This window comes from Polypterus senegalus, chromosome 10 (assembly GCF_016835505.1).
Source record: "Polypterus senegalus isolate Bchr_013 chromosome 10, ASM1683550v1, whole genome shotgun sequence".
In the NCBI taxonomy this organism is placed as follows: Eukaryota; Metazoa; Chordata; class Cladistia; order Polypteriformes; family Polypteridae; genus Polypterus; species Polypterus senegalus.
The window spans coordinates 174,607,059-174,620,848 of record NC_053163.1 but is presented as its reverse complement, the minus strand read 5'-3'; positions in this window follow the sequence as shown (position 1 = coordinate 174,620,848).

Sequence of the window (13,790 nt, the reverse complement as noted above, 5' to 3'; positions counted from 1 at the left end):
TCCTCCAAACATAACGATGGTCATTATGGCCCAACAGTTTGATCTTGGATTCATCAGACCAGAGGACATTTCTCCACTTTGTCCACCTTAGTGTCATTGCAAACTGCAGTCTGTCTTTTTTTATGGCAGCTTTTGGAGTAGTGGGCTTCTTCCTTACTGAGCAGCCTTCAAGGTGATGTTGAGATTGGACTTGCTATACTGTGGATATCGAGACTTGTCTACCTGTGTCCTCCAGCATCTTCACAAGGTCCTTTGCTGTTGTTCTGATTTGCACTTTTAGCGCCAAAGTCCGTTCTTCTCTACAAGACAACAATGTGTCTCCTTCCTGAGCGTTATGATGGCTGTGTGCTGCCTTGCGTATTATCGTTTGTGCAGATGAACGTGGAACCATCAAGGGTTTAGAAATTCTTCCCAAGGATGAACCAGATTTGTGGGGGTCCACTTTTTTTTTCTGAGGTCTTGGCTTAGATTGCTTAGATTTTGATCATTTATGTTAGGTAGAATGCCCAAATGTGGGTTAGGTGGTCTCTTGGCCTTTGAACCCCTGCAGATTGTTTTTTTTCTGTCCTAGTCATCTGACCATACTTTATTCTTTGTAACTTAATAATGCTTCTTTCTTCTTCTTGTAAAGCACTTAGAGCTTCACCATTTGTTGAAAGTGTGCTCCATAAATAAATGTTGCTGTTGGCCAATTTCTTTTCATTTTCCTAATTATGTCAAGCAAAGAGGCAGTGAGTTTGATGGTCGGCCTTAACTTCCATCCACATGTTGCCTCCAATTAGGCTCAGAAGCTCATGGTCGAATTGCCTAAAGGCTTGACAACATTTTCTGGAAAATTCCAAGCTGGCACAGTTACCAAAGTTCATGTAAACTTGTGTCCCACTGGAACCAATAAAAAGCGAAATACTCTGAGATCTGTGAACATTGTCGGAAAAAATGACCCTTGCCCTGCACAAAGTAGACGTCTTCAACGATATGCCACGTTTATAGTTTGTTAGTATAAAATCTGTGGAGGGCTTGAAAAGGGAGTTGTAAGGAATTCACCACACAAACGCACGGTGGCGCAGTGCTAGTGCTGCTGCCTCGCAGTTAGGAGACCCCCGGTCCTCCCTGCGTGGAGTTTGCATGTTCTCCCCATGTCTGCGTGGGTTTCCTCTCACAGTCCAAAGACATGCAGGTTAGGTGCATTGGCAATCCTAAATTGTCTGTGGTGCGTGTGTGTGTGCCCTGCGGTGGGCTGGCACCCTGCCTGGGGTTTGTTTCCTGCCTTACGCCCTGTGCTGGCTGGGATTGGCTCCAGCAGACCCCCATGACCCTGTAGTTAGGATTTAGCGGGTTGGACAATGACTGACTGACTATAAGTGAATGGAAACCTTTAACATCAATTTTATCCAATGGGAATGGGGGTTCCCCATCCGAGATATTTTATAGTGATATAGTATCACATAATAGAGACCCCCTCAGTGATTTTACAATGGTAGAAATGTGAATATCAGTAAAAAAGGGTGCCAGATGGATAAATAAAACACAGTAAAAATTCCTTGGGGAGGTGATTGAAAAGTAGCCCAAAATACCACATTGTTTTTAATAAATTAGTCCAAAATAAAGCAGCCTATAAAAGCCCATTTTTTTCCTGCAGCTGACAATCCAAACTAATCCAGTTGGGCGAGAAAACTGCAGACTTGGCAACACCACCAGAGTGGCTCTTCAGAGTGATGCCATAGCGGGAAGCCATCTTGGGTTCCCAAAAGGCCTGTCCACACGAAGGTTCTAGAAAGATCCATTTATTTCTTTAAATCTGTAACTGGCTCCATACAGGAGAGCAGGGGTCCTCCATCATGGTCCTGGAGGGCCGCAGTGGCTGCAGGTTTTTATTCCAACTGGTTTCCTAATGAGAAGACAGTCCATGCTGAACTGTTTGGCTTCTTAATACTTGAATACTATTTGAATTAAACTGTGGAGTTTCCTTCTGTGAGAACATTATCCATGTGTTTCGTGCACCAGAACAGATTTAAACTTAACGGTCCTTCCAATTCCCCTCTCATTCATTTCTAAACATCATTTTTTATCACAGATACTTCATGGTAAGCACGTTAGCTGGAGAGCTGCCTGGAGGGCTGCAGTGGCTGCAGGTTTTCATTCTAACCCTTTTCCTAATCAGTGACCAGTTTTCACTGCTAATGAACTCCTTTTCCCTTCCTTTTAATAGCCCTGTTTTTAAGGATTCAGTCCTCTGAATTGATTCGTTTCTTCATGAAATGGCAGCCAAACAGAAATGAGACGTGAAACGAGCCAACAGATAAGCAGCTAAATTGGGATTTCAATCTCCAACCAAATTCACTACAACCAGTGTATTAATGAGAAGCTGATTCTTGCTGTTAATTAATTAAGCCCGTTATTTAATTTTGTGGTCTGCTGCTGCTCTTACTCTGTCACAACAGACATCTCCAAAACTGTTGATTTTCTGTTCGTCAAAATGTTTTGGTGACCTGAGAGATCAACCTTACTGAGACCTTCACCTTTCTTTATTTTCAGATATTGTACAGGTGAGATGGTCATGCGGCAGCTCGTTTTGTGTCTCATTATTGTTTGTCTTCTAATTAAAAAAAGAGACAACTAAGGGGCCTGAGTCAAGTTAATTAAAACTAAAGCAAAAGAAGTTAATTAGCTGCAAAAACTGGTCACTAATGAAGAAGATGGTTAGAATGAAAACCTGCAGTCACTGTGACCGAGGCCTGGAGTTCGACACCTGTGCTCCAGAATGTCCTTGAGAAACTGTGACACACAGACAGACAGACACACACCTATCATTGAGATTGAGATATCGATGTTTTCAGCATCAGAGGACCCTAAAATGTCAAGATCCATCGAAAAGCAGAGATCTAAATTTTTTGATGAATCTGAAGCTTTCGCTTCTCCCCCATTATGACACAAAGCAGTAATCAGGAACAAATGTAACCGATTTGTGAAATTAAAAGGAACTCAGACTAAGGTTTTCTTAATCTGTTTAAATTTAGGTTTTCTTAATCTGTTTAAGTTTAGGTTTTCTTAAACTGTTTAAGTTTAGGTTTTCTTAATCTGTTTAGGTTTAGGTTTTCTTAAGGTTTAGGTTTAGGTTTTCTTAATCTGTTATTGTCCTGCCAGGTAGCCTACCATACATCTAAGATTTCAAGTTTTTCCAAATATTAGGCACAAAGTACAAAAACCAGCTTCATAGGCAATGAACCCATCCCAGAATGAAATGGTGCTTTGTCAAACAAAGGTTCTTCAAGAAACCACACAACCCAGTAAAGAACCCTAAAGCAGTGGCGTTCAGAGGGGGCGATGGCCCCAGGCATCCATATCTCGGGGCATGCAGTCCAAAGAGTACTGCTCTCTAGGAGAGCCCTGTTTTGAAAAAAAAAATTAATTTAATATGAACAAATTTCACTTGTTATAGGTGAAGGTGGATGAGTTTAAATACTTGGGACCGACAATTCAGAGTAACAGGGATTGTGGAAGAGAAGTGAAAAAGAGAGTGCAGGCAGGGTGGAGTGGGTGGAGAAGAGTGCCAGGAGTGATTTATGACAGACGGGTATCAGCAAGAGTGAAAGGGAAGGTCTACAGGACGGTAGTGAGACCAGCTATGTTATATGGGCTAGAGACGGTGGCATTGACCAGAAAGCAGGAGACAGAGCAGAGCAGGAGGTGGCAGAGTTAAAGATACTGAGATTTGGGTGTGATGAGGATGGATAGGATTAGAAATGAGGACATTAGAGGGTCAGCTCAAGTTGGATGGTTGGGAGACAAAATCAGAGAGGCGAGATCATGCTGGTTTGGACATGTGCAGAGGAGAGATGATGAGTATATTGGGAGAAGGATGCTAAGGATAGAGCTGACAGGCAGGAGGAGAAGAGGAAGGTCTAAGAGAAGGTTTATGGATGTGATTAGAGGGGACATGCAGATGATGGGTGTAACAGAACAAGATGAAGAGGACAGGAAGAAATGGAAGAAGATGATCCACTGTGGCAAACCCTAATGAGAGCAGCCGAATGAAGAAGAAGAAGATTCTCAGTGAAGCACTATGACTTTCTAAGAGCTAGAAGTCCCCACACCGGGCCTGACAGCAAAAATTGGCCTTCTGTTGAAAACATTATGAAAGCTACGTTTATTTCACATGGCACAGGAAATTGAACCCATGAGTCAAAGTACCTTGAAAAGGGCTTCAGCACGAGAGAGATGCTCCGCTCCTTCTCCCTCCCGTATGCGCAATGAACGTGTTAAGGAGTCATTTGTCCAACCTTGGAGGTGCAGTGAATTGTTTTTCCGAGGCTGAGTTTACCTCACTCATTTCATCTCTCGTGTTCTTTTTCTAGGGAGTCCAGTAAGATAAGTCGGAGAAATATGTCATCTGTGTAGCCTGAGTAAATCTGGGTGATGTTAAAATTCTCGCATTTGTGCAGGAGTTCGGTCGCGGTTCTTGACCTTTCAGATCTGCCATGTCACAAGAGCGTCTGACCAACCTGACATTAATCAGCATTGAAAAAGAAATCCTCACAGATGATTTACAAAATGAAGCAGCACAATTGTTTTAGGAGAGGAGATCTAATTTCAGGGAAACAAACTTAAATGAATATTTAATTTAAATCAAGTGTCCATTTCTTATTTAATATGCCTTTCTTTGTCATATCCACATGCCTTCTTTATCATTCACTTTGACAGCACCTCACCTTAGGGGGCATAAAATCAAAGTGTTTGTCCCGGGCATCTTCTAGCCTTTGCACGCCACTGCCCTAAAGTGCCATTAAAGAACCAGGATCTGTAAGAGTGACCACGAGGTCCTACAGAGAGCTGAATGTCCTCCTAATGGTGATGTGGTCCAGCCCAGTGAATGACGCTGTCGACGCCTGACCCCGTTGGAGTTTTGGCGCAGCCCGGTGTGGCCAACACAACCTTCTCGTGGTAAGCATGTGTTGTTTTGGCCACGACCAGTGCTGTGTGGTGCAGTGTCATTTATTATTATTCATTACTCAAGCAATATCACTACAGCAGTGCTTGACAACATTTGCATCGCTCTATAAATATTTTACACATTAGTAGTAACCGTGGCCCAGGGTCAAAGGTCAGCCAGTGTTTTAGCAAGAATTAAAAATGTTTAAGGATCTAATATGTGTGGAGTAAGGTCACAGTCAAAAATAACTTGTAATATTAAACTGAAATTGAACTGCTGCTATTATATTACTATGTAAGTATTTTGGGTGTCATTTTTAGTTTCATTCTTTTAGTTATTAACTAGGGAGCGCTACGTGCCATTGTGAAGAGGGGGGCTGAACACACCCCAAAGAGATGCGGTCGCTCCTCCGAAACCCCCTCTTAAATAGTGATACAATGGGAAACAAATAGTTTTTGTTTTTTTTTTTACCTCCTCTTTGCTCGATCAGCTGCTGGCTTGCTGCTGCTGCCATGCCGCGCAATCCGCATTTTGTCTTTCTTCTCCCCCAGACATCCTCAATCACTATTCGATCTCTTTTTGCTGTTCCGTTATTTCACCAAGTAATATTTTACATTTGTTTGCGCTAATGCGATCTTTAATTTCCTTTTATTCAGACTTTTGAATTTCCCTACTTCCATTTTCTCTAACCTTTTCTGCATGTGTCTCACGGGACTTGCTTTCAAAGGCTGTAAATATGACGTGACTTGACCATCTCGCGGGATGTGAAAGTGTCTCTCTGTCTCTCTCTTTCTCTCTCTCTTCCTAAGATCGCGTCTCGTCACAGGAAAAAAGTCTCGTATTGTCACAAGATTTTTTTTATAAAAAAAGAAAATAAATATTAATATATAATATTCAATTAACCTTAAAAGAAACATATTTATTATTATAGGAACGTTCACACAGAGGACCCTAAACAGGTGGAGCAAACGACCAAGCAGTGGGGTGGACAAGAGGACTTTAGGGGTCTTCAAAATGCTACTTGATGTTATTTTAGAAGAATATTAATATGCCAGTTTGGAGGAACTTTTGATGTGATTATTTTATAAATTTTGTTATTTTGTTTATGACATTTGGCTATTTTATACATTTTATCATATTCTAAATTATACATTTTGGAGGATTATTAATATTAATGTACAATTTTGGAGGGATTATTGATGTTATTATTTTATGAATTTTGTTATTTTGTTTATATCTTGTTATTTTATACATTTTATTATGTCATGTAGTTTGGAGAAAATATTGATGTCATTTTGGAGGAATATTAATACTAATATAAAAGTTTTGTGGGATTATTGATGTTATTGTTTTAAACATTTTATTTTGTTTATGTTATTATTTTATATATTTTATCATATTTTAAATTATACATTTTGGAGGAATTATTGATGTTATTTTGAACTATTAATATTAATGTAAAATTTTGGAGGGATTATTGATGTCATTTTTAAATAAATGTTATTTTATTTATAACATTTTGTTATTTTATAAGTTTTATTATGTTATAGATGATACATTTTGGAGGAATTATTAATGATATTTTGGAGAACTATTAATATTAATATAACATCTTGGAAGTATTATTGATGCTATTATTTTATACATTTTGTAATTTTGTTCATAATATTTTGTTAACCAATTTTATTTTGTTATAAATTATTTATTTTGGAGGAATTATTAATGATGTTTTGAAGGAATATTAATACTAATATAACATTTTGGAGGTATTATTGATGTTATTATTTTATAAATGTGGTTATTTTGTTCATAATACTTTGTTATTTTTTTTTTCAGTTTTCTTATGTTAGAATGTATACATTTTGGAGGAATTATTGAAGTTATTTTGGAGGAATGTTAACATTAATATAAGATGTTAGAGCTTTGCTAGGCTGAACGGCCTGTTTTCATCCAGACTGCTCTAATGTTCGAAGACATTTGACACACGAGAGGAGACCCTTCAGCCCGTCACACTCGCTTGTTTCGCTAATAGCACGGCTGTCCCAACATCTCATCCAGGTTCTTCCTAAAAGTTGTCAAGGTTTCTGCTTCAACTCCATGTCTCGGTAGTTTGAGTCCCACAACTCTTCTCGTGAAGACGTCCCTCCAGGCTTCAGTCCTAAATGCTCTCCCCCTTCATTTCCACTGACGTCCTCGTGTATCGGATTCACTCTTCAGTTGAAAGGCTTCTGTTACATCTTCTTTGCCGATGCCTTTGAGGATTGTGAAGACCTGGATTAGGTCTCCTCTGCTCAGACTAAACAGTTTCATTCTCCGAGTCTGTCACAGCAGATCACATCGTCCCTGAGTGCACCTGCTTGTTCTTCTCTGCACCGCTTCACGTGCTGCTAATGTCTGTACTGAGGTGTGGTGACCAGAACTGCACACAACACTCCAGGTGAGGCCTCGCCAGTGCATTAGATCGTCTGAGCGTGACTTCCTTTGATTTACATTCAACAGTTTTTATGTTAATCGCCTTTTTAATTGCCTCTGCACATTGTTTAGATGATGAAAATGCTGTGTCCACATAAACCTTTTCAGAGACCTCTTCCTGTAGCTCCGTGTCTGCCATCTTGTATTTATAATTGACGTTCCTGTTGCCCACGTGTGGCACTTTGTGCGTTTCTACATCAAACGTCATTTCCCAGGAGTTCGCCCAGTTCTGAAGCTTCTCCAGCACTTTTTGAGTTGGTTTTGCTGATTCCTCAGCGTCTGCCATTGATTCTTCTAGTCTGGTATTGTTCATCAGTTCTTTTAACATTAATAAAACACGATTGCTGTATTTATTTGTTTGTTTGATTCTTTATATATCTATTTATTTTGAGGCATGGTGAAAATCTTTTTCCCCTGAGTTGACACCCCTGTCAACCTGACATGCAGATCTTTGGGCATCTGGGATGAAAACTATGAGGACTTGGAGGAAAATCCTTGCAGACAAAGAGAGAACATGAAAACTCCACACACAGGACACCCAGGTATGGGATTTGAACCCAGGACCCTGGATGTGTGAAGAGGAAACACTTAACTACACTGCTGGAACAAACATGACATGCAAAGAAAGGAATCCGCTGTATTTATGGGGATAAAAATAAAATACAACTTAAAGAGAAAGTGGATGTTCATGATTAGGATCTCCAAGTTTAAGGTGTAACAGCAGTTTGTAATTCCATCCATCCATCCTTCTGTCTTCCTAACATGTTTAACCAGGATGGGTCCATGGGGGCAGCTGGAGCGCATCTCAGCAATCATAAGGCACAAGGCAGGAACAACATCTAGATAATAATAATAATAATAATAATAATAATGTTATAATTATAATTGTCTTCAAAATCTCCCATCTATCAATCTGTTTATAAACACAATAATAATAATAATAATAATAATAATAATAATAATAATAAGTTAACCAGCTTATCCAGGACAGCATCATGGGGCAGCTGCATCCCAAAATCTAAGTAATCAATGTAGACCTCAGAATTAAAGTTGGCAATACACCATCTGTTGGAATGCATTTTGTAATGCATTTAGTGATAAAATTGCTAAAAAAAAGTTTGTGGTGTGCCATCTGTTGGAATGGAAAATGTGATGCATTTTATTACCACAAATGTTGCTGATGCACCACCCGTTGGAATGACAAATGTAATACATTTTATTACCACAAATTTTTGTGATGGGCCATCTATTGGCAACAGAGTGTAATTGCAGAGTGTAGTACCAATGAGAAATCTGAGTAATCAACATAGACCCCTAAATTTGGCAGTACTGTACACCATCTGTTGGAATGCATTTTGTAATGCATGTAGTGATAAAATTACTAAAAGAAAAGATTGTAGTGTGCCATCTGTTGGAATAACGAATGTAATGCATGTTATTACCGTAAATGTTGGTGATGCACCACCCGTTGGAATGAAAAATGTAATATATTTTACCACAAATTTTTGTGATGAGCCATCTATTGGCAACAGAATGTAATTGCAGCCTGTAGTACCAATGAAGCCAGTAATGTAACCCCAACATCAAGAAACACCCTCAATTTCAGTCACGAAACGTCCATTGCATTACACTATGGTTAAGATTGGTGTTGTGGGAGGATTATCTGACTCAATGGGCATTACCTGACCTACATCGTCTCTCTATTGGAATGACAGAGACACAGCAACCGGATGGACCACAGATACACTTGTCCTTTAATTAAGGTGGATACATATAGAGATGCTGAAAGTGATACTTAGTGACACCCCTCCCATGTAGACTGAAATAATTAACAAACAATTGTTTGTGTCTTAGACATTAACACTCCATCCACACTGCTACACTAAAGAAAAGAAAAAGAAGAAGGCGTTAAATCAGTTAATTGCGAACAAACATCCAGAATACACAGAGACCAGGTGAGAATAAACAAGGGCGCATCCCTGTGTACATGGAGTCCTCCGATATTACCTAAGTGCTGCGGGGCCAAGCAGCTCTGACTTAAGATGAACAGAACAAAAAGAAATCCCTTGGAGTAATCACATCTCAGTGGGATAAGCAGGGCCAACAAAGGATAGACCGAGGGAGAGGCTTTTAATTAAATATACGTAACTGGTACAAGATTTTAAAAGAAGATAAAGAGTATGTTGTGTTAAAGATGTTCTGGTACTGATTGTCTGATAGATAGATAGATAGATAGATAGATAGATAGATAGATAGATAGATAGATAGATAGATAGATAGATAGATAATGAAAGACACTATATAACATAGATAGATAGATAGATAGATAGATAGATAGATAGATAGATAGATAGATAGATAGAAGAAAGAAGTTAATTAGCAGCAAAAACAGGTCACTAATTAAGAAACGGGTTAGAATGAAAACCTGCAGCCACTGTGGCCCAACAGGACCGGAGTGGGGGGCCCCTGTGATAGCGAGACAGATCCACACAAACCAGTAAAGCGCCATTAAAGAACCGTTATGTTTAATAGTGTAATGTCTCCCGTTTGTTTTCCACATCCCCAAGAAGCGCAGGTGAGATTATGTGGATCTGGGGGTCGGTTTTGGGAGCTGTTTTCTGTTTTGCTATCCATGTTGTCAAAATAAACTTCAGTAACCTCCATCAAACTTAAGAGGGTTACGGATGTGAACGAATGGCTGCCACCCGACTACTAAATACCTGCTGCATAAAACTGCTCATTGCGACAGGGTCGCCCTTTTCTCTAAACTAGCCGAACGACTCAGCAATATCATTTTTAATAACGATTAAAAATAATACAGAAACGGAAAGTGGGCACACACACCCGTCTTCTCGGATGCTCCTTGCGCTATTTCCATTACGGCGAAGCTATTTATAGTACCGGCTTGATTCGCTCCCTCCTTGACCTAAAGACGCCTAATGACTTCCCGTGAGGCGGCATTTCCTAAGGAAACACTTCACAATGGAGATGCCGAGCCTTCCGAAGTGAACACTTGCACTGCGCCTCGTCTCAGCGACTCTTCACGTTACCCAGTGGCGCTCATGAGGAAACGGAGCATCTTTATTTCGCGTGATCACCTCACGGCAACTCGTCAGGCCGGTGAGTTCCAGCACGCGATGTTTAAGATGCGGCAGTGCGCCCCCACTAGGCACACGAGTGACATTGCATTCTAAAAGCCCGTGAGTGAGTGCGACTTGTAATAATAACGCCGGAAGACATGACACCTTTACTTTTTTCATCGATCCGCCGCAAGGTTAAAACCTGCACCTGCCTAATATTTCGTAGGTTCGCCAAAACACCTCTCTGACGGTGCCTTGTGTTATCTGGCACCAAGACGTTAGCACCAGATTCTTTCAAGTCCGGTAAGCTGCGAGGTGGAGCCTCCGTAGATCGGACATGTTTTTCCTGCGCATCATACAAAGTGAATGCATTGAACTCCCTGTCGTGTTATTCGAACCATCCCTGAACTTTTCTTTTCTATTTATTTTTGATTTTTTGCCTTGTTGGCAGGACGTGACTCATCCGGCTTAAATGATCAAAGCTGCGGTTTGTGCAAACTGATCAGGACTTTCGTGTTCGAAGGCAGCCAAACGTCGATGGCGTTACTTCTCAGTTCGTGTCACATCGGCCGTGGACTTGGGGTTCGTGCCTCTCGTGAAATTTTTACACTCTCGGACACCCTGAGTTACCTTACAATTTAAGTTCCCTGCTGTTTGTGATGGCCAGATGTGTGTGTTTAAACATGCCTTTCGCAATCTAAGAAGAGGACAGCGCCCCCCCTCCCCGCACACACATTTTTAGTGCTGTTTGCATTCCTTTAAACGGGGGTTTTATGGCCGTCACATACTTTGTATATTTTTCTCACAAGACACTTTTGTGAAATATGCCGCAAACCCCCCTCCGTCCCCCTGCCCTCTTCCCCACCAGCGTCATCTATTCTCTCATGGGGTCTTGACCCCATCGATGACGACACTGGCAAACACTGCCTTTGTGGTCACTGTCTTTCAGACCTTTGGGAAGCTGCATCTGTGTGGACCTCCGCATGCAAAGACACACACGTCACTCCCCAGGTAGCAAGACCCCATGGGACCCATCAAATTGTAATTGTCCACCCAAGGGGCTCATATGGGTTACAATGCTGTTACAGGGAGCGAGCAAAAAACCTGGACACTGGGGGTCCCAAGGGACAGGGTCTAGAAAACCGAGTGAAAAAAATCATTTAAAGTAATTACAGATGTATTAACTTAACACGTATATCTGGATGATACCTTCCTCTGAGCCGACTTACAACATTTCAGATGTTCAGCGTTTTTCCAATTGGAGCACAGGAAGTTGAAGTGACTTACTCGGGGTCACACTAGTGTCAGTAGTGGGATTTGAAGCCAAGGCCTTACCTGCTGTGCCACACTTAAACCAAGAATTTATTAAAAGAAGATCAAAACATTTTTTTTTTTTTTGCTTTTTTGGCCAAAATCAAAATGTCATTTAAATTGCACCAAATTCTAAACCTAAAGTATCCTATGCAGGATTTTTTTTTTTTATGTACTTTTAATAAGTACCCGATTTTAAGGCTGGCAGTGTGGTTTGGATTTCAAACCTTCAGGTCGGTCAGTCAGTCATTATCCAACCCGCTATATCCTAACACAGGCTTACGGGGGTCTGCGGGAGCCAATCCCAGCGCGCAAGGCAGGAACAAATCCCCGGGCAGGGCGCCAGCCCACCACAGGGCACACGCACACGCACACACACACTAGGGACAATTTAGGATTGCCAATGCACCTCACCTGCAGGAGGAAACCCACGCAGACACGGGGCGAAAATGCAAACTCCACGCAGGGAGGACCCGGGAAGCAAACCCGGATCTCATAACTGTGAGGCAGCAGCGCTACCCACTGCACCACCATTGCCACCATCAAACCTTAAGGTTGTATTTTCAAATCCCACTGCTGACACCACTGTGTGACCACGAGCGAGTCACTTCACCTCCCTGTACTCTAGTTGGAAAAAGAAATGAAATTCAACCAATTGTATCTTAAATGTTGGAAGTCACCTGAGATGAACATATAAAGGCTTCCTGGGCTAATAATAAGAATAATTCTTTACATTTATATAGCGCCTTTCTCACTACTCATAGTGAGTGGGGGGCCACTTCATCCACCAGTAATGTGCAGCATCCACCTGGATGATGTGACGGCAGCCATTTTTACCACACTGTTAGGTGGTGAAGGGGTGAGAGACTGTTAGCCAGTTAGTGACAGGGGATAATTACTGGGGCAGAAGGATTAGACTGCGGTGGGCAATTTAACCAGGACATCGAGACCCTACTCTTTATCAAGGGTGCTCAGAGATCTTTAATGACCATAGAGAGTCAGGACCTCGGTTTTATGTCTCATCCGAAGGACTGCGCCATGTTTACAGCACGGTGTCCCTGTCACTGCACTGGGGCATTGGGATCCACACTCTGACCACAGGGTAAGCGCCCCCTGCTGGCCTCGCCAACACCTCTTCCAGCAGCAGCCCAAGCTTTGGTTGCCCATCCAAGTACTGGCCGGGCCCAGACATGCTTGACTTGAGGTGGATGACCTGTTCTGCGTTTTGTGTGGGATGGGAGGCGCAGGCGCATGTTGTCGGAAAATTCTAGAGATCAGGCTCCAGATCCTAATTCAGATGCCATTTTATAGGGCTATCTGGTTTTATAGACCCCCGACTGGAAGGGACATGACTAGCTCTGGGCACTGCAGCTGGGATTAGTTGCCTTTATTTAGAGGCTTCTCGGAGCTGCAGGTCAAAAAGGAGAGACAGTTAGCGTGAGCGCCCCCTCTCGTCCCAGAATGGTGCTGCTTACCTCACCGGAGCCAGGAAGGTGGTCCCTAGGGGCACATATGTAACACTAGTATTGTTTTCAGTCATTGCTTCAAGCTTAGGTGCATGTTATCTAGACCAGGAGGCTCCCAACCCAGTAACCCGGTGACCCCCAGAGTGTCCAGGGTTTTTGCTCCCTCCCGGCCCACCTTTACCATCGGTAACAGTGTCCTGACCCATATGAACCCCCTATATGTTCCTTGGGGTGAACAGTCTGATGAGTCCCATATTTTGGCTCTTATAAAACCCAGTTGGGACCCAGATGGGCTTGCCGCCTGGGTCTTGGTTTAGTCTGGGGTGGGGCGCTCACTGCTTACCCTTGCGTCTGTCCTCTACTCAGAACATCACTCGCTTAAACTGGAAGGGAACAGGGGGTGTCCTATTGGAGCCTAAGACAAGGGAGGGGGGGCACTCTTAATAGCACTTTACATGTGGCTCATAGAAAAGCCATTGCTTGGCAGTGAGCCAGTTTAGAGTCACTAGTCATCATCTCACCCACCCATAT